Source organism: Macaca thibetana, chromosome 3 (assembly GCF_024542745.1).
Source record: "Macaca thibetana thibetana isolate TM-01 chromosome 3, ASM2454274v1, whole genome shotgun sequence".
Taxonomy (NCBI): domain Eukaryota; kingdom Metazoa; phylum Chordata; class Mammalia; order Primates; family Cercopithecidae; genus Macaca; species Macaca thibetana.
The window spans coordinates 110186362-110208526 of NC_065580.1; positions in this window are offsets into that span (position 1 = coordinate 110186362).

Below are 22165 nucleotides of genomic sequence, written 5' to 3' on the forward strand. Positions count from 1 at the left end.
GCTCCATTTTACAAGAAAATTATAAAAGAGATTATAAAAATCTATCAATTGAGACAGATAAAACCGGAAATGCTGTGAAATTTTTTTTCCTGATAAATTTTTGTATTTCTCTGAAAAAAATCTAGATTTATAAAGGTCGTTGATTTAAATGAAATCCTTCACAAATGAAAGAAAATTCAAATGGACCAGAAAAAGGAGACTGACCTAAATCTGAGAAAAATGCTTTGGGTCCCAAGTCACTCACCTTCTTCTAAAATATTTTTCAAAATATGGACTATTTCCTGCTCCTTTCTCTTTTCCTTAAAAAAAAATTATAGTATCACCAGTAAAGCTTAACTGCCATTTTGCATGTTTTTAAAATCCGATAATCCTATGAATGGATACTACACTGCGAATTCAGCTGAAAACATTCACAGGCAATAACTCATTTACTTTTCAAAACAGCCCTGTGAGGTAGGTATCATTATTATCATTCCTATTTCACAGATGTGGAAATAAAATTTAAGGAAATTATTTACTTTTCTCAACATCATACAACTAGCAAGAAATAGAAACTTAAGTAGTGTTTGTAAATGCTTGAGAATGGAGATGAGATGAAATGGGAATAATAGTCTAAAGAACATATATTTGTTTTGAGACCCCATCTTTACAAAAAATACCAAAACTAGCCAGGCATGGTGGTGGCATGCTTGTAGTCCCAGCTACTCAGGAAGCTGAGGTGGAAGGATCCCTTGAGCCCAGGAGACGGAGGTTGCAGTGAGCTGTGATCACACCACTGTACTCCAGCCTGGATGACAGTGAGACCCTGTCTCAAAAAAAGAAAAAGAAAAGAAATAAGGCCGGGCATGGTGGCTCACACCAGTAATCCCAGCACTTTGGGAGGCCGAGGAGGTTGGATCACCAGAGGTCAGGAGTTCAAGACTAGACTGACCAACATGGTGAAACCCCATCTCTACTAAAAATACAAAAATTAGCCGGGCATGGTGTCACTTGTAATCCCAGCTACTCGGGAGCCTGCGGCAGGAGAATCGTTTGAGCCCGGAAGGCAGAGGTTGCAGTGAGCTGAGATTGCGCCATTGCACTCCAAGCTGGGCGACAGAGCAAGACTTCATCTCAAAAAAAAAGAAAGAAAGAAACAGAGAAGAAATTTTCTCAGTAAGAAAATCCAACTTTTATGGTCATAAAGTTATAAATCCTCTAGTGAGATTAGCGTCAGATGATAATAGATGAAGAAACCAAACTGTGATGAGTTAACCAAGAAGGTGCTGTGGAAATACCCGAGATGATATACAACTCAGCCTTGAAAGGGTGAACAGGGTCCCTTCCTGGAGAGAGCAGATCTAAGTTGAGCTTTCACGGATAAGCAGAAGTTAGCCAAGGGAAAGAGGACTGGAAAAGGAAGGAACAACACACCCAGGAGCTCAGGTTCAAGGACAAGCAAACACCACATTTGTGTTGATTAGGGAGTTGAGAGAAGAGGCCAGAAAGTGATCTGAGATCAGATCCAGAAAAACTTAATGCAGCTGGGCATAGGATTCCATCCCTGGAATCCCAGCCCAGCACTCTGGGAGGCCAAGGCGAGAGGATCACTAGAGCTTAGGAGTCCAAGACCAAGGCTGGGTGCAGTGGCCTTTAATCCCAGCACTTTGGGAGGCTGAGGTGGGAAAATCACTTGAGGTCAGGAGTTTGAGACCAGCATGGTTAAGATGGTGAAACCCTGTCTCCTAAAAATACAAAATATAAAATAAAATAAAATTAGCTGGACGTGGTGGCAGGCGCCTGCAATTGCAGCTACTTGGGAGGCTGAGGCAGGAGAATCACTTGAACCTGGGAGGCAGAGGTTGCAGGGAGCCGAGATCACACCACTGCACTCAAGTCTAGGCAACAAGAGTGAAAAGTTCGTCTCAAAAAAAAAAAAAAAAAAAGAGCAGCAGTTGTTCCAAATCAGCCTGAGCAACACAGTGAGATTACATCTCTAGGAAAAACAACAACAACAACAACAACGCTGTATTGAAGACAATGGGGATCCAGTAAAGGATTTACGTTAGGGGAAGGCCTTAAGCAGATTTGCCTTTGAGCAAGGTCCCTTAGGACTAGTGTGGAGAACAGATTGAGGAATATAATCTGGCTATTCATCCAGTTTTCATAAGTGTCATAGAGGGAAGAAAGTGACATCTAATAAACTATTTATAAAGTTTAATCTAATTTTAATTTCTTAATATTGCTCTCAGAAACATCTTTAGTAGAGATCTTTAGTAACTATATTACTTAACTATATCAATTCAACTTGCAAATGTCATGTAACTATATACTGCTAATGTGGTGGTGGGTTTTTGTAAAAACAAGAATTTCTAGATAATCTGGGTGTTGTTCCAGAGATGATTTTCCCCTCGTGCAATGTCAATGGACTGATTCCTTTGGATTTATCATTTGAAATCATTAGTCATGCCATATGTCATGAACAGTTGTATAATTAAAGAATCTATACTTCCTTTATGAAAAGCACAAATAGCTCCATGAAATATGGGTGGCACTTTCGAGTTTTCTAACAGATGATTTCAAAATGAAATGACCAGAATGGATTCTTAATTTTTCAGTTCCTCCATATTGTAAAACTTAACAGATTACCTTACTCAATTATTTCATCTCCACAATTTAAAGCATACTTAAGATTAAAGACTCCCTGGCTGGGTGCAGTGGCTCACGCCTGTAATCACAGCACTTTAGGAGGCCAAGGCAGGTGGATCACTTGAGGTCGGGAGTTCAAGACCTGCCTGATCAACATGGAGAAACCCCATCTCTACTAAAAGTACAAAATTAGCCAGGTGTGGTGGCACATGCCTATAATCCCAGCTACTGGGGAGGTTGAGGCAGGAGAATCACTTGAACCCAGGAGGCAGAGGTTGCAGTGAACCGAGATCACGCCACTGCACTCCAGCCTGGGCAACAAGAGTGAAACTCCGTTTCAAAAAAAAAAAAAAAAAAAAAATTAAAGACTCTCATGACCTGCATAAAGATAAATTCTGGGGGACATAAAAATGTGGAAACCCGCATTTTGTCTGTTCTTCCAAATCTGCTAAGACCTATTTTCCTTCAGGGAGAGATAATGTCTTTTGCACTCTTCCAAACTTTTTCCAGCCATTGGCCTCTTCTATTATTGCTGGCAACAAATACAGTTATCCTCACTTTCAGAGTAAGTTCCTGGCATGCCTAATAATACCTACCTGCCTTTCAAAATCAAGGAATAAAAAAGAACTTACAATGGAAAGCAACAGTCATCTGCCCCACCCCTTATGCCATTTTCCAGAGGCAACTACTTTGAATCATTTTATTGCTATTTCTTAATTAATCAGGTTTAGACATTTTCTTTTTACTTCCTGCTATGACAGTTGAAAATTCAGCACACTTATACCACATCTCAGTTTGCTTACCTCCTTCTCAATTCTGTTAGTCATAGCCTATTCAGTATTTATTAGTAGCTTCTCTACTGCAGAGGTTGCAAACAGATGGTCTGCAGGCTAGACCTGACTGTATGTGTATTTGGTTTGGATTGTAGTAATTTTTTTTAAAGCCAACATTGAAAAACTATTAGATGTATTATTATTTTTTAATCCAAATGTTGACCCGGTGTGGTGGCTCACACTATAATCCCAGCACTTTGGGAGGCTGAGGCAGGAGGATCACTTGAGCCCAAGAATTCAAGACTGGCGTAGGCAATATAGTGGGAACCCATCTCTACCAAAAAAAAAAAAAAAAGGAAAAATTAGCTGGAGGTGGTGGTGTGCACCTGTGGTCCCAGCTACTTGGGAGGCTGAAGCGGCAGGATTACTTGAGCCCAGGAGGTCCAGGCTGCAGTGAGATGTGATTGCACCACTGCACTCTAGCCCGGGCAATAGAGCAAGACCTCGTCTCAAAAAAAAAAAAAAAAAAAAAAAAAAAGAAAGAAAAAGAAAAAGAAAATGCCTAACTTTTCACAAAAAGTCAGTTGTAGCACACATGAGTTTCTTAGCATTGCTATAACAAAGTACCACAGGCTAGATAACTTAAAATAGCAGAAATATATTTTCTCACAGTTTTGGAGGACAGAAGTCCAGAATCAAAATGTTGGCAGAGCTCTGCTCCCTTTGAAAGATGTTTTCTTGCTTCTTCTTAGCTTTTGCAAGCAATCCGTGGCATTCGCTGGCTTGTAGTTGTTATTACTCAAATTTCTGTCTTGTCTTCACGTGGCTTTCCCGTGTGCGTGTGTGTGTGTGTGTATGTCCCCAAATCTCCCCTTGTCAGGACACTAGCCATTGAAGTTAGGGTACACCCTAATCCAGTATGATTTAAACTAATTACATGTGCAAAGACCTTCTTTCCAAATGAGATAACCTTATGAGGTCCAAGGTGGACATGAAATTTGGGGGGATAACCAGTACATGAAAAATATAGCCCTTATCTCCAAAATTAATCCCATTAAAATTAATGATCAAGTGGCTGTACTCTCCAGATGTGACCAGTGGCAGCTTGTATACCAAAGTTCTCAACACACCCAAGAGGTAAACATGCACACCCATGCTTGAGCCCTGTTTCTTATTTATATTACTTGCTTTGCTCCTATAAGCATTTCAGTTTGTTTACCATGCTAACTGGTTACCGTCATAACATTAAATAATATATCAAAACTCCTATTTCTTTGTTTCTTTTTTTTTGTTTTGTTTCTTTTTGTTTTTTGAGATGGAGTTTCATTCTTGTCACCTAGGCCGGAGTGCAATGGTATGATCTTGGCTCACTGCAACCTCTGCCTCCTGGGTTCAAGCAATTTTCCTGCCTCAGCCTCCTGAGTAGCTGGGATTACAAGCGTGCGCCACCACACCTGGCTAATTTTTGTATTTTAAGTAGAGACAAGGTTTCACCACATTGGCCAGGCTGGTCTTAAACTCCAGACCTCAGGTGATCCACCCACCTCGGCCTACCAAAGTGCTGGGATTACAGGCATGAGCCACGACGCCTGGCCTCCTATTTCATGTTCTATAGACTTTTGTCAATATTTCACGACTCTCTTTCTGTTTTTGTAAGACCAGGACATTAGATTTTCCCATTTTTTCCTCTATCTCTTCTCACAAATTTTCCATTTCCTTTCCATCTCACAAATTTTGTTAGCAACACCTGTAATTATGGTTGTGAGTTGAATTGTGTCCCCTCAGAATTCATATGTTGATGTTCTAACATCCAGTACCTCAAAATATGGCCTTATTTGGAAATAAGGTCCTTGTAGATGTAGTTAAGATGAGGTGAGCACCTAATGCAATATGAGTGATGTTCTTAAAATGGGGGAGATTCGGAGACAATCGTACACAAGGAAAGATAGACATGTAGAGATGAAGGCAAAGACTGAAGCAGCAAGAGCCAAGGAATGCCAAATATTACATTGAACTTGAGAGAGAGGCATGAACAGATTCTCCCTCACAGTCTTCAGATGGAACTAACCCTGATGGCATCTTCATCTCAGTCTTCTAGCCTCCAGAACTATGAGACAAAAAATTTCTGTTGTTTAAGGCCCTTTTATGTCACTTTGTTTTAGCAGCCCTAGCAAACTGATACATCTACATGTGTTCAATATTATAACACCTATATTGTGTTGTGGAAAAAATATATATAGATATATATTTTTTTCTTTTTTGAGAAGGAGTCTCGTTCTGTCGCTCAGGTTGAAGTGCAGTGGCGCGATCTCAGCTCACTGCAACCTCTGCCTCCCAAGTTCAAGCAATTATTCTGCCTCAGCCTCCTGAGTAGCTGGGACTACAGGTGTGTGCCACCACGCCCGGCTGATTTTTGTACTTTTAGTAGAGACGGGGTTTCACCATATTGGTCAGGCTGGTCTCAAACTCCTGACCTCAGGTGATCCACCCACCTCAGCCTCCCAAAGTGCTAGGATTACAGGTGTAAGCCACTGCACTTGGCCTGTGTTGTGAAAATTTAAGTAACTCTTGTGTTCTCCCATCCTCAAATGTCTGCTGATCCTGGGTTATCTATTCATATTTAACAATGAGTCAGTAGAATTCTGCGTCCACTTATGGAATGGTGTCAGTATGGAGCTTACTGTGCTGCCATAGAACACAGAAAACAAAGTGTGTGAAATCAGTGTTTTAAGCCCTTTCTTTCTTTCTCTCTTTTTCTTTCTTTCTTTTTCTTTCTTTCTTTCTTTCTTTCTTTCTTTCTTTCTTTCTTTCTTTCTTTCTTTCTTTCTTTCTTTTCTTTCCTTTCTTTCCCTCTTTCCTTTCTTTCTTTTTCTTTCTTTCTTTCTCTTTCTTTCTTTATTTTATTTTATTTTTTTTTTTGAGACAGACTCTTGCTCTGTCACCCAGACTGGAGAGCAGTGGTGAGATCTCAGCTCACTGCAACCTCTGCCTCCCAGGTTCAAGAGATTCTCGTGTCTCAGTCTCCCCAGCAGCTGGGATTACAGGCACACATCACCACACCCGGCTAATTTGTGTGTGTGTGTGTGTGTGTGTGTATTTTTAGTATTTTTAGAAGAGATGGAGTTTCACCATGTTGGCCAGGCTGGTCTCAAACTCCTGGCCTCAAGTGATCCACCTGACTCAGCCTACCAAAGTGTTAGGATTACAGGCGTGACCTGCCATGCCTAGGTTTCTTTCTTTCTTTCTTTTTTTAGACAGGTCTCACTCTGTCACCCAGGCTGGAGTGCAGTAGGGTGATCATAGCTCACTGCAACCCTGAACTCCTAGGCTCAGGGGATCCTCTGCCTCAGCTTTCTGAGTAGTTGGGACTACAGGCACAGACAACCACACCCAGCTAATTTATTTTTATTTATTTATTGTATTTTATTTTGGTAGAGACAGGATCTCACTTTGTTGCCCAGGCTGGTGTCGAGTTCCTGAACTTAAGCGATCCTCCTGCCTCAGCCTCCCAAAGTGCTGGGATTACAGGCGTGAGCCACCACCGCCAGCCCTAAACCATTTATTTTTAGCCATTGAAAGAAAGGAAATCAATAAGGTGTGTCTTTTGATTGTTGCAGCTTCCTTCCTAAAGGCAATTCCTGGCTATGGCACAGAGAGGGGAAGCACAAACGTCACTGAGAGATCTCACTGAGTTAATGAAGTAGAGATAAAAACTTGGTATATTTTACCTGCGCTAGACATTAAAAAAAAAAAAAAAAAAAAAAACTTGGGGAAGCTGAAGTGGCTGGAATTTTTGGGGCAGAGTTCCAAAGAGGGAGATAGCAGAGAAAGAGATCCAAAAGTTTGCATAACCTTCATTATTTGGCAGAATCTAATGTGTACTATGTGAGGTGAAATTACACAAGGCTGAGCGAAGAACAAAGTCTGTGAGTTGTAAGCTAAACAAGTCCTAGAGGTCACACAGGGCTAAGAGACGTTTGATCTCCTCCTTACCAGAGTGAAGAGAACTTCAGAAAACCCTGGGCTTTCAGGCTGGGCACGGTGGCACGCCTGTAATCCTAGCCTTTTGGGAGGCCCAGGCAGGCGGATCACCTGAGGTCAGGAGTTCTAAGACCAGCCTGGCCAACACGGCGAAACCCCATCTCTACTAAAAATACAAAAATTAGCTGGGCATGGTGGCGCATGCCTGTAATCCCAGCTACTCGGGAGGCTGAGGCAGGAAAATCGCTTAAACCCAGGAGGTGGAGGTTGCAGTGAGCTGAGATTGTGCCACTGCACTCCAGCCTGGGTGACAGAGTAAGACTCCGTCTAAAAAAAAAAACAAAAACAAAAACCTGGGCATTCAGCACAGAACCAACAAGTGTTATGTCTTAGTAGTATAGCTAAATATGTCTTAGAATTAAAACTACTTTAGATTTTCCTTAATAAGTTTAAAAGTAGTTCTTGAAATGATCAAGCAACTAAATGATCCAAGTAACTAAATTACCTGCCAAACATTTTCAACATTCATTAAAATAAGTCAACAAAACCCAAATACTCAACAATATAATATTCACAATGTTCAACACCTAGTGAAAAATTGCTAACAAGATGAAAATATGACCCCTAATGAGGGGAAAAATTAGCCAATAGAAAAATACTCACAAATGATAAACATAATAGAATTAACAAAGACTTCAAAATAGCTATTATAAATATGTTTAACGTTTTAAAGGAAAACATAAAAATAATAAAGAGACTGGGTGTGGTGGCTCACATCTGTAAACCCAGTGCTTTGGAAGACTGAGGCAGGAGGATTGCTTGAGGCCAGGAATCCAAGAATAGCCTGAGTCAGACCCCGTTCTACAAAAAAATTTAAAAATCAGCCAGGCATGGTGGCACATGTCTGCAGTCTTAGCTACTCACTAGGCTAAGGCAGGAGGATCACTCGAGCCTAAGAGTTTGAACTGCAGTAAGCTATGATCATGCCACTTCACTCTAGCCTGGGTGCCAGAGTGAGGCCCTATCTCTAATAATAATAATAATAATAATAAAAAATAATGAAATATATTTTTAAATAATCAGATGGAACCTCTAGAGGCAAATAATACAATATATGAAATGAAAACATCACTGGTCTGCTTTTGTGGGGACATAAATTAATTTTTAAAAAAAGAAAGAGAAAATTTCACTGGATGAACTTAATAACATTTTAGATACTGCAAATGAAGAGATCAGTGAACTTGAAGACACAGCAATAGAAATTGTCCACATTGAAAGAAATAGGATGGACATGGTGGCTTACTCCTGCAATCCCAGAACTTTGGGAGGCTGGGGCAGGTGAATCACCTCAGGTCAAGAGCTCGAGACCAGCCTGGCCATCATGGCAAAATCCCGTTTCTACTAAAAATACAAAAATTAGCTGGGTCTGGTGGCAGGCACCTGTAGTCCCAGCTACCTGGGAGGCTGAGGCAGGAAAATCTCTTGAACCTGGGAGGTGGAGGTTGCAATGAACCCAGATTGCACCACTGCACTCCAGCCTGGGCGACAGTGAGACTCGTTTCAAAAAAGAAAAAAAAAAAAGCCTGCTATATTACCTGTATGTTTATCATTTCTGAAGTTTATTATTTCTTTGTATAAATGTAAGGTTTTCTGCGATCATTTCCTTCAGCCTGAAAAATATTCTTTATATTTCTTGTAGTGCAGGTCTTCTGGAGACAGATTTGCTCAGCTTTTGTTTGTATGAAAAAGTTTTATTTTGTCTTTAGTTTGGAAAGGTATTTTTATCAGGTATAATAAAAATGAAAAGGGTTAAATATGAGAAATGGGATTTTTTTAGGGCACTGAAATTATTCTGTTTGATGCTATAATGGTGATACATGAATGTTCATGGCTTATGTGAACTGACAGCCCCAACCCAGAAAAATCTCAGCTGTCCAATCACAGGTGAATAGATAGGCAAATTGTGGTACTGTATAACCACTGTATACTGTGAGGTACTACTCAGCAATAAAGAGCAATGAACTGATATGATCTATGACACAAGGAATCTGAAAAACATTATGCTGAGCAAAAGAAACTGGAACCACATAGTCTGTGATTCAGTTTATAAGAAACTCTAGAATATGAAAACAGATCTACAGTTAGTTGCCTGGGTAGGGTGGTTGGTGGTGGTGGGCATTGATGGCAGAGAGGCTGGAGCCAACTTTTTATTTTTATTTTTGTAAATGAAATATTCTTTGCTTTGATTGTGTGGTAATTATACGCTATATATATTTGCCAATATATTATATTATGCAGAAGCTATGCATCTATAAAGTTGACATTTTTAAAAAAGAAGACAACATCAAGACTGACTGATTTGTGCACAAAAGATGAGATTCTCTGGCTTTTATGCTGGAAGCTTCCCACATGTCAGAATGGAGAGCTTTTCTCTGTTATTCCAACTCTTCCCTGGTATCCCTAGTTCTCTCTAGGCAGTTCTTTTGAGAGGAATTCTCCTGCTGGTATAGATTAAGTATTTGCGTCCTTCTGAAATTTATATGTTGAAACTTAACCCCCAGTATGGTTGTGTCTGGCTTTCGGGAGGTGATTAGGTCATGAGAGTTGACCCCTCATGAATGGGATTAATGTTCTTATAAAAGAGACCCCAGAGACCTCCTTTGCCTCTTTTGCCATGTGAAAACACAATGAGAAGACAATGTCTATGAATGAGTGCAGGCCCTCACCAAACACTGCATCTGCTGGTGTCTTGATCTTGGACTTCCCAGGTTCCAGAACTGTAAGAAATACATTTCTGTGGTGTATAAGCCACCCAGTCTATGGCATTTTGTCATAGCAGCCTGAATGATTGAGACACCTGCCCTTTTCAACCTTTACCACCATCCACCCTGGCTGCCAACTATTCTGTGCTTCAGGGTGCAGATCAGAGTCAGTCTGTTCCCTGTCCACCTTTAAACCATTCTGTTGCGGCCTCACTTCTCCCTCTTTCTTTCTGTAATACTTTCAGTATCCAAGTCCAGAACCTCTCCAAATCCCTGCAAATCCAAAGTTGTCCATTTGTTCTCAGAGTTTTTATTTATTGATGTGCATTCACTGATTTAATCCTAACTAAAAAGCAGTGTATTAGTTATCAGTTATCTACTGCAGTGTAACAAATGCTTCAGACTTTAGGAGCTTAAAAGAACAACAAAAAGGGGACGAGGACCATTGGAGGCCATCTGAGAGGCTGGCAAACACAGTCAGTAAATACTTACTTGTGTGTCTATATTCATCTACTTCATTTTTATTCCACAGCAAGTCTTTCATCTGCCACTTGTGAAGAAAATACCAATCACAGATACTATATATTATAAACATACACAAGAAGTTTATAGTATTTTAAAATTACATTTGTAAGCTGGGCACAGTGGCTCACACCTATAATCCCAGTACTTTGGGAGGCCAAGGCAGGCAGATCACCTGAGGTCAGGAGTTCGAGACCAGCATGGCCAACATGGCAAAACCCCATCTCTGCCCAAAATACAAAAATTAGCTAGGTGTGGTGGCGCATGCCTGTAATCCCAGCTACTCAGGAGGCTGAGGCAGGAGAATTGCTTGAACTTGGGAGGCAGATGTTGCATTGAGCCAAGATCGCACCATTGCACTCCAGCCTGGGTGACAGAGCGAGAGTCTGTCTCAAAAAAATAAAATAAAATAAAATAAATAAAATAAAATTACATTTGTATATACTCTTTATTTTAAATTAACAGACTTTTAAAAGCAGTTTTAATTTTAAAGAAAAATAAGTGGGAAGTGTTGCATTCCCATGTACCCTCCCTACCCCACTCCCAGTTTCTCCTATAGCTATCTTGCATGAGTGTGCTACATTCGGTATAATTAATAAGCCAAAACTGATACACAGTTCCTAACTAAAGATCATAGTTTACATTAGGGTTCATTCTTTGTGTCTTACCTTATATGGGTGTTGGCAGTGGTATGGTAACAGGTGTTCATCTTCACAGTATCATATAGAACAGTTTTGCTTCCTTAAACATATCTCTTTCTCTATCCATCCATCCTTCTTTCCTTCCTCCCTGAACCTCTGCAATCTCTGATCTTTTTACTGCCTCCATGGTTTTGCCTATTCCAGAATGTCATATCGACTTTTCAAATTGGCTTCTTTTACTTAGCAATATGCACATGAGGTTCCTCCATCTTTTTTTTTTTTCTTTTCCTATATTTTTAGTAGAGACAGGGTTTCACCATGTTAGCCAGGCTGATCTTGAACTCCTGACCTCAAGTGATCCTCCTGTCTATCTTCCCAAAGTGCTGAGATTACAGGCGTGAGCCACAGCACCCAGCCCTCCATATCTTTTTGTGGCTTGATAACTAAATTCTTTGTATCACTGAATAATATTTCATTACATGGATGTGCCTCAGTTTGTTTATCACTTTTTTGAAGGACATCTTGGTTGCTTCCAAATGTCAGCACTTATGAATAAAGCTGCTATAAACATTTACGTTCACGTTTTTATGTGGATAAACACTTCTTTTTCATTCCTGGTTCTTCGGGTTTACACTGGGTCTTTTTTTTTTTTTTTTTTTTTCTTATATGGTTCATTTCTTCCATACCTGGGAAAAACACTTAATCTTGTTTTTGTAAGCCTGAATTCGTAGATTCTCATCAAATATTGATTACAAGAAAGTTTCCTCACAATTCATACAAACATTTAAACATTTGTTGAGTGATTCTCAAAGTCCCTTGAGTTTCTAGGCTCTTGGCCATTTCCACACAAAGATGAAATGGTGTGCTATAATTGAGATTGGAGCGCTAAATAACTTTTCCATAATGCAACTCAAAATATCTTAGCTTCTTTTCAGTTAATAAAGTCTATTTTGTAATTTCTCTATCTTTAACTGAACACTTCATTAAGTTAAATGTAGACACTTATAACTATATCTGAATTACTGAGTATTCCTTTTGATGACAGAATGAAAATTATGCTTCTTTAAGAGTATCTCCAAAAACATTACACTGTGTTTTTTACTACTTTTTGAGCCATTCTAGAAGCCCTGCATATACACATGGCACCAAAACAAGCTGCTTCTGTGTGGGGACACATATTTTGCTTTAGTTCTAGACAGCTGTAACTAACAGCTGTACTTTCTTAGCTGTACTATGTCCAATCCTTCCTTCCTATGTGAGAGAATTCCCCACTGTCTTGGTAATGCCCTTCTTCCCACTCTGGAGGCATTAGAGGACATATCCTGAGGCTCCCCTCTCCAGCAGCCTATGCATGGGCATGTGATCTAGGCTTAGCCAATGATCATTTTTCCAGAACATTGATTCTTGACCAGATAACACAAAGACAAAGGGGAGATGATATTTAATTCACAGCAGTAGGGAGATTATCTCCAAGGGCACTAAGGATGAATCCTAAAAGTGCCCTACAATGATGGTGGCTGTGTTCTTCCCAGGCTATTGCTAAAATCTTGTAGCTTCTTGGCTTCTGGAACCACCTAGGTCTCTACCCATTTTTCAAGCCTAGTATTATAGATTCCTGTCAGTTTGTTAGCCCTTGATAACACCCTTCCAATAAATTTGTTTTTCCCTTAAGATTGTTAGAGTAGCCATTTACTTTCCATAAAAGTATTTCATGGAAATACTTTAATAATGAAAATCAGTCAATTCATTCATTAATTTTCCTAATATTCATTAAACACCTACTGTATATTGTAGCAGAGCTTAAGAATATGATGGTGATTAAATAGAATATGATGGTGACTAAGAATATGATGCTGAGTAATAGGCACTGTTTCTACTGTCTTGGAACCCACAGTCTTTTGGAAGATACAGACAAGGAAGGAGATGATTGAAACACAGGCATGATGGAGAAGGATGCTATTCACCAGAAACACAAAGGAGCATTTACTCCAGCCTCAATGATGGTAGTGATGGGGCGGGGGGTGTCAGATAAAGCTTCAAGTGATATCTAAATTAAGATCTGAAAATATCTAAAAATGACACCTAGTTGTGAGGTAGGAAGTGGGAGTGAGAATTCCAAATAGAGGGAAAATGCCATGTGATGGCCCAGAGTTGAGAAGAGCAGTACCTTTCAAAAATGAGAAAAAAGCTCTGTTTTTCTGAAGTGCAGAGTAAATTTAAGCAGGTAGAGACTTGAATCTGGAGCAGTAAGTGGGACTCAGATTATGCCAAGTATTGTGAGTCACGTAAGGGTGTTAGCATTTTTTCCTATAAGCAGTTAGAAGCAATTGAAGGCTTTCAAGCAGAAGCCTCAGTAGGTAGCTATCTGGTACCTGCGGGCCTGGGGAAATTGTGTAAGAAAAGATTGTGAAATTCAGGAGTGGGAGCAAAAATCTCTGATCTGTCATGACTTCAAAGTCATTGATTTATTTTTATTTTACTTCTTTTTTTTAGATGGAGTCTCACTCTATTGCCCGGGCTGGAGTGCAGTGGCACCATCTCAGCTCACTGCAACCTCCGCCTCCTGAGTTCAAGTGATTCTGCTGCCTCAGCCTCCTGAGTAGCTGGGATCACAGGTGCGCGCCACTACGCCTGGCTAATTTTTTTTTTTTTTGTATTTTTAATAGAGATGGGGTTTCACCATGTTGGCCAGGCTGGTCTCGAACTCTTGACCTCAAGTGATCCACCTGCCTCAGCCTCCCAAAGTGCTGGGATTACAGGCGTGAGCCACCGTGCCTGTCCTATTGATTTTTCTAAAATTTTTATCTTGTTTTTTACAGAGATGGGATCTCTCTCTGTTGTCCAGGTTGGTCTCAAACTCCTGGGTTCAATCAATCCTCCCGCTGCAGCCTCCCAAAGTGCTGGGATTACAGGTGTGAGCCACCACACCCAGCCAAAGTAATTGATTTTTGCTTTTTTTTTTTTTTTGGAACAATGATAATGTGCTTTCCTTTATGTGTGAAAATGATAATACTGGGCTGAAAATTAGCAGACAGGTCAGGCGCAGTGGTTCACGCCTGTAATCCCAGCACTTTGGGAGGTTGAGGCTGGCAGATCACCTGAGGTCAGGAGTTCGAGACTAACCTGGTCAACACGGGGAAACCATGTCTCTACTGAAAATACAAAAATTAGCTGGACTTGAAGGCACATGCCTGTAATCCCAGCTACTTGGGAGGCTGAGGCAGGAGACTCGCTTAAATCTGGGAAGCAGAGGTTGCAGTGAGCCGAGATTGCACCACTACACTCCAGCCTGGGCAACAGAACAAGACTCTGTCTCCAAATAAATAAATAAATAAATAAATAAATAAATAAATAGCAAGCCGAGTACAGTGGCTCACATCTGTTATCCCATCACTTTGGGAGGCTGAGGCGGGCAGATCACTTGAGGTCAGGAGTTTGAGACCAGCCTGGCCAACATGGTGAAACCCTGTCTCTACTAAAAATACAAAAATTAGCCAGGCGTGGTGGTGCATGCCTGTAATCCCAGCTACTCAGGAGGCTGAGGCAGGAGAATAGCTTGAACCCTGGAGGCAGAGGTTGCAGTGAGCCAAGATCATGCCACCTGGGCATGTGCCAGCCTGGGCAACAAGAGAGAGACTCTGTCTCAAAAAAAAAAAAAATAGTAGACAGGTTTATTGAGAATTTTTTTCTATAATGGTAATGGATTTACTATGATTTACCAATGTTTCACAGAGGATTACCTATGAGAGTGGCCTTCAGATTTTTTGCTTGTATTTCCTAAAATAATCTTGGAAGCCTGTATCTTTGTACATTTTTAAGTTGACATTTAAGATTTTTTATTATAAATTTAAATAGTTACTAACGATACAATTTTCTGTCATTGTATAAGTAAAACTAAATCACTTGCGTTTATGTATGGAAAATATTCAAACTATAGCAATTTGATATCCACTATTATTCTTTCAGAAATAATGCATCATCTTTAGTAAGCAGAATTTTACATTGTTCCTCTTTTTCTTTGACTTGTTATTTCCATTCTACTTCCCTCACATAATTTTATCATAATACAATATGGTAATTACTTTTTGGCTTCCGACTCTTTTTCTGACTACTCTATCATACATCCTGCTATAAAAATATGTATTAAATTGACACTTATGAGTGAAAAAAATTTTTTTTCTTTTCCCCATTTTCTATGGCTGGAGAAAAAAAAATTTATTCTCGATTAAGCCTTAATTTTAATTATCACTAATATTGATTAAAACAGCAAATACATTTTGTATTTTGATAAATAATTTTTAAACATTAGCCAACGTGCCATGCACCATAAGCTCATATGTCCATGGAAGATTAGTACTTACTGCTACAATGAGACAGATTGCCTTGATTAAAAATTGCTTCCTCATACCAGTGTTTTGAACTGTGGCTTCATTTGTCTTTGTTCTTACACCTTTGGGCAATGCACCATTATGATTACAGAATGCGTGAAAGTGGCGTCAGCTGCAGGTGGCTCATGCCCGTAATCCCAGCACTTTGGGAGGCTGAGGTGGGTGGATTCTTTAGCCCAGGAGTTCGAGTACAGGAGGAGTTTGAAATCAGCCTGGGCAACAAAACCCCTGTCTCTACTAAAAAGGCAAAAATTAGCCGAGTAGCATGGCACACACCTGTAGTTTCAGCTTCTTGGGGCTGAGGCAGGAGATCACCTGAGCCTTGGGAGATTGAGGCTACAGTGATTCATGATCACGCCACTGCACTGCAGCCTGGGTGACAGAGCAAGACCCCTGTTTAAAAAGAACAAAAAGAAAGAAAGAAAATATGTCTTCTTTTGGTAAAATGAGGGAAAGAGACCCAGCAAGACACCTTGAGGCCAGGCATAGTGGCTTATACCTATAATCCCAGCACTTTGGGAAGCTGAGGCGGGTGGATCGCTTGAGGTCAGGAGTTTGAGAACAGCCTGACCAACATGGTGAAAGCCTGTCTCTACTAAAAATACAAAAATTAGCCAGGTGTGGTGGCAGGCGCCTGTAATCCCAGCTGCTTGGAAGGCTGAGGCACAAGAATTGCTTGAACCTGGGAGGCGGAGGTTGCAATGAGCTGAGATTGTGCCATTGCACTCCAGCTGGGTGACAGTGAGACTCTGTCTCACAAAAAAAAAAAAAAAAAAAAAAAGACACCTTGACCACGGGCAGATCGATTTTATTTTATGTATTTATTTAAAATTTTAATTTTATTTTAGATATGTGGTATTCCTCTGTGACCCTGTTGGAGTGCAGTGGCACAGTCATGGCTTACTGCAGCCTTGAACTGCTAAGCTCAAGTAATCCTCCCACCTCAGCCTCCTGGGTAGCTGGGACTACAGGCACGTGCCACCGTGCCATGTTACTTGTTTTATTTTTTGTAGAGATAGGGTCTTGCTGGTCTCAAACTCCTGGTCTCAAGCAATTCTCTCACCTCTGCCTCTCAAAGTGTTGGGATTATAGCTGTGAGTCACTGTGCCTGGCCTAGATCAATTTTAGAAGTATACAAGTTGAGGATCTAAAAACTCACTTCCTTAAAAGTTTCCCAACCTATTTATTCCTTAGAACATCTTTGAGTACCACTAGTAAATTTGAAAATCATGGATCTAGCTGGAAGGCAAAATAAACCAGGTTTCTTTTACAAGTAGCAGTAGGATCTTGGACAAGACATAGATTTGTGTAAATCTCAGTTTACATCATAAAAAGTGAGGGTCAGGGGATTGAGTTAATTTTTAAGATTTTTTTTTTTAAATTTTATTTTGAGACGGGATCTCACTCTGTCACTCAGGCTGGCAAGCAGTGGTGCAATCTCAGTCCACTGCAACCTCTGCCTCCTGGGCCTCAGGTGATCTCCCACTTCAGCCTCCTGAGTAGCTGGGAATACAGGTGTGAGCCAACATGCCCAGGTAATTTTTGTATTTTTTTTTTTTTGGTAGAGATAGGGGTTTGCCATGTTGCCCAGGCTGGTCTCGAACTCCTGGGCTCAAGTGATTCACCCACTTTGGTCTCCCAAAGTGCTGGGATTGACCTCCCAAAGTGCTGATATTACAGGTGTGAGCCACTGTGCCTGACCTAAGATTTTAATTTTTAAATCCCTTGAATTCCACCAGTAATTTTTAGCTATGCCCAGGACAATAAGAAGAAGGCCAGGAACAAAGAGAGGGAAAAGGAAAGATGAAAAGCATCTGTGTGGTTACTGAGGACACCACAAAGGAAAAGAGCTATAGATCAAGACTTTGACACTGTATTAGTCCATTTTCATGCTGCTGATAAAGGCATGCCCGAGACTGGGAAGAAAAAGAGGTTTAATTGGACTTACAGTTCCACATGACTTGGGGCAAAAGACACTTCTTACATGGCTGTGGCAAGAGAAAATGAAGAGGCATTTCTTATTATCCCTAATAAACTCATTAGATTTTGTGAAACTTATTCACTATCAAGAGAATAGCATGGGAAAGACTGGCCCCCATGATTCAATTATCACCCCCTGGGTACCTCCCACAACATGTGGGAATTCTGGGAGATAGAATTCAAGTTGAGATTTGAATGGGGACACAGCAAAACTGTATCAGACACTTAAAAAAAATAGTTTTATTTGTGTTTAGAATATGTTTTGAGGTTAAAATTTGCTTCACATTATTGTTTATGTGGCTATAGGCTACTCAATCTCTTTGATCTTTACTTTTCTTATCTGTTAAATGATAATAATATCATCTATTTTGTGCTTCAGGTGATGATTATGAGAGAGAAACTAAGGCTTCTTTCACTTAGCTAATGGCTTCAAGGTTCATCCATGTTGTAGCATGTATTAGAAATGCATTCCTTTTTACTGCTGAATAATATTCCATTGTATGGCTATGCCACATTTTGCTTTATCTGTTCATCAGTTGATGAACATTTGGGTTGTTTCCATTTTTTACCTATCATGACATGTTGTGAGAGCATACGTTTTCATATCTTTTGGCTAATATGCCTAGCAGTGAAATTGCTGGGTCATACGGTAATTATATGTTTAGCATTTAGAGGAACTGCCAAATTGTTTTCCAAAGGGGCAACACCCAGCTTGGCGTGGTGGCTCACACCTGTAATCCCAGCACTTTGGGAGGCCGAGGTGGATGGATCACTTGAGGTCAAGAGTTTGAGACCAGCCTGGCCAACATGGTGAAACGCCATCCCTACCAAAAATACAAAAATTAGCTGGGTGTGGTGGAACGCCTGTGATCCTCGCTACTCAGGAGGCTGAGGCGGGAGAATCGCTTGAACCTGGGGAGCAGAGGTTGCAGTGAGTCCAGATTGCCCCACTGCACTCCACTCTGGGTGATAGAGACTGACTCTGTCTCAAAATAAATAAATAAACAAAGCAAAAAGCACAAAAGACATTTTGAGAGAAGATTTTCTCATAATATTTAATCAACAAAAGTTGAATATTAAGCAATAATAAATAAACATTTACATTTTTAAAAAGTGGCTGCCCCATTTTTACACTTCCACCAGCAATGTATGAAAGCTCCAATTTCTCCACATCCTCAACAAAACTTGTCTATTGATTATAGTCATACTGGTGTTTTTAATTTTGTTTTATTTATCTATATTTGAGACAGGGTTTCGCTCTGTCACCCAAGCTGGAGTACAGTGGCACGATCTCGGCTCACTGCAACCTCCGCCTCCCAGGTTCAAGCGATTCTCATGCCTCAGTCTCTCAAGTAGCTGGGACTACAGGTGTGCACCACCACACCCAGCTAATTTTTTTATTTTTCTAGAGCCGAGGTTTCACCATGCTGCCCAGGCTGGTTCTGGTGTTTGAAATGGTATCTCCTGTGGTTTTGATTCGAATTTCCCTAGTGGATAATGACATTGGACATCTTTTCATGTGCTTTTTGGTCACTTGTATAGCTTCTTTGGAAAAATGTCTGTTTAGGTCCTTCAAAATTTTTTTTTTTTTTTGACAGAGTCTCGCTCTGTCACCCAGGCTGGAGTACAGTGGTGCGATCTCTGCTCACTGCAACCTCTGCCTTCCGAGTTCCAGTGATTCTCGTTCCTCAGCCTCCCAAGTAGCTGGGATTACAGGTGTGCGCCACCACATCTGGCTAATTTTTGTATTAGTAGTAGAGACGGGGTTTCACCAGGCTGGTCTTGAACTTCTGACCTCAGGTGATCACCCGTCTCAGCCTCCCAAAGTGCTGGGATTAAAGGCATGAGCCATTGTGCCCAGCTGAACTTTTTTTTCTTTTTCTGATAACACTTAAGATCTATCCTCTTGGCAAATGTGAAATATAGGATCGGTTTTTCTTTGTTGTTGTTGTTGTTATTGAGAACGTGTCTCACTCTGTCGCCCAGGCTGGAGTACAGAGGTGGGATCTTGGCTCACTGCAACCTCTGCCTCCTCGATTCAAGTGATTCTCCTGCCTCACTCTTCAGAGTAGCTGGGATTACAGGTGTGTGCCTCCACACCTGGCTAAATTTTGTATTTTTAGTAGAGATGGGTTTTGGCCATGTTATCCAGTTTGGTCTCCAATTCCTGGGCTCAATCTGCCTGTCTTGAATTGTAATTTGGATGAAATCCAGTTTATCTATTTTTCCTTTTGTCACATGTGCTTTTGGCTCATTTTGATTTTTTTTTTTTTTTTAATATGGTATGAGGTTGGCATCCAGCTTTTTTCTTTTGCATGTGGATACCCAGTTGTCCTGGTATTATTTGTTGAAAAGTCTATTCTTCCCCATTGAATTGTCCTGGCACCTTGTTGAAAATCAACAGTCCATAAATGTAAGAGTGAATCAATTCTTAAATGCTGATTTTTATACTTTTTTTGTAATGTTCTGTACACAAAATAAGATTAACATTGCCAGTTAAAAAGTTCTGGTAGAAATGGGTCGGGAGCAGTGGCTCACACCTATAATCCCAGCACTTTAGAGGCTAAGGCGGGTGGATCATCTGAGGTCAGGAGTTCGAGACCAGCCTGGTCAACATGGTGAAACCCTGTCTCTACTAAAAATACCAAAACTAGCTGGGCGTGGTGGCAGAAGCCTGTAATCCCAGCTACTTGGGGGGCTGAGGCAGGAGAATCGCTTGAAGCTGGGAGGCAGAGGTTGCAGTGAGCTGAGATCACACCATCGCACTCCAGCCTGGGAGACAAGAGCGAGACTTTGTCTCCAAAAAAAAAAAAAAAAACAGTTCTGGTAGAAATGATTTCCTGTAACCTATGTCATCATCAGTATTATATTTTAAGATGTTAATGATTCAAGAGAAATTTTAACAAAACATAGATGAATTGTTCACGCTTGTTTCTCTCAAATTTGTTGATGTAATCAGTAACTTGAAATACTTTTGTTGTCTAGTTGAACTTCCAAATATTCACGAATATTTATCTCCTAAGAGTACCTAAACATTTTTGTAAAATTAAAGAATAAAAAACATTTGGCCGGGTGCGGTGGCTCACACCTACAATCCTAGCACTTTGGGAGGCTGAGGCAGCCAGATCACTTGAGGTCAGGAATTCAAGACCAGCCTGACCAACAGGGTGAAATCCCATCTCTACTAAAAATACAAAAACGAGCCAGGCGTGGTGGCGCACATCTGTAATCCCAGCTACTTGGGAGGCTCAGGCAGGAGAATTGCTTGAACCCGGCAGGTGGAGGTTGCAGTGAGCCAAGATCACGCCACTGCACTGCAGCCTGGGCAACAGAGCAACAACAACAACAACAACAATTTATTCCAGGCCAGGCACGGTGGCTCATGCCTGTAATCCCAGCACTTTGGGAGGCGGAGGAGGGCAGATCAGTTGAGGCCAGGAGTTCAGGAGCAGTCTGGCCAATATGGTGAAACCCCATCTCTACTGAAAATACAAAAATTAGCCAGGCATGGTGGCACACACTTTGAGACCCAGGCATGGTGGCGTGCGCTTTTAGTCCCAAGCGATTCTCCTGCCCCAGCCCGGCCCTGATCTTCCATTTTCTAAGAATCATTTCCAGAAGCTTCGTCCAACAACTTATACTTCCCTTCATCGGCAGGAGCCAATGATCACGTCTCATCTGTAAGGAATACTGGAAGATGTAGTTTTTAGCTAGGCACATTTACCCCCATCAAACCCAGGATACTGTTACTTATGTAGTCAAGGGAAAATCCATGTAGGAAGACAGCTAAAAGTTTACTCCACCATTACCGTTCTATAAATACGTATCCTTCAGCTTTACTGAACCAGCAAGAATTCCCACTCCCCAACACATAGAAGCAATATTGCACTTCTGAAAAAAGTGCCAACACTGTGGGCCTCTGAACTGCATAAAAGATGAGTCCGGGGCCGGGCGCAGTGACTCACGTCTGTCATCCCAACACTTTGGGAGGCCGAGGCCGGTGGATCACCTAGGTCAGGCGATTGAGACCAGCCTGCCCAACATGACGAAACCCCGTTTCTACTAAAAATACAAAAAATTAGCCTGGCATCGTGGCGGGCCACTGTAATCCCAGCTACTCCGGAGGCTGAGGCAGGAGAATCGCTTGAACCTTGGGGGTGGAGGTTGCAGTGAGCCACGATTGCACCACTGCACTCCAGCCTAGGCGACAAGAGTGAAACTCTGTCTCAAAAAAAACAAAAACAAAAACAAAACACCAACCCCTCCCCCCCCCACACACAAGCAGTAATAAACAAAAATATACTCTCAAATGGCAATTTCAAATCTCTTGAATATTCAGGCAAGCAGACAGGCTTATAGACACAGACGACTTCTAATTCAAAGGTCGTTCCCATTTTTTGGAGTTTGAATCCTTTTAGTTATTAGTGTTTCCAACCACGTGGGCGGGTATCTTTGGAGAGCTCAAAATGTTCATTCAACCTCCCCCACCA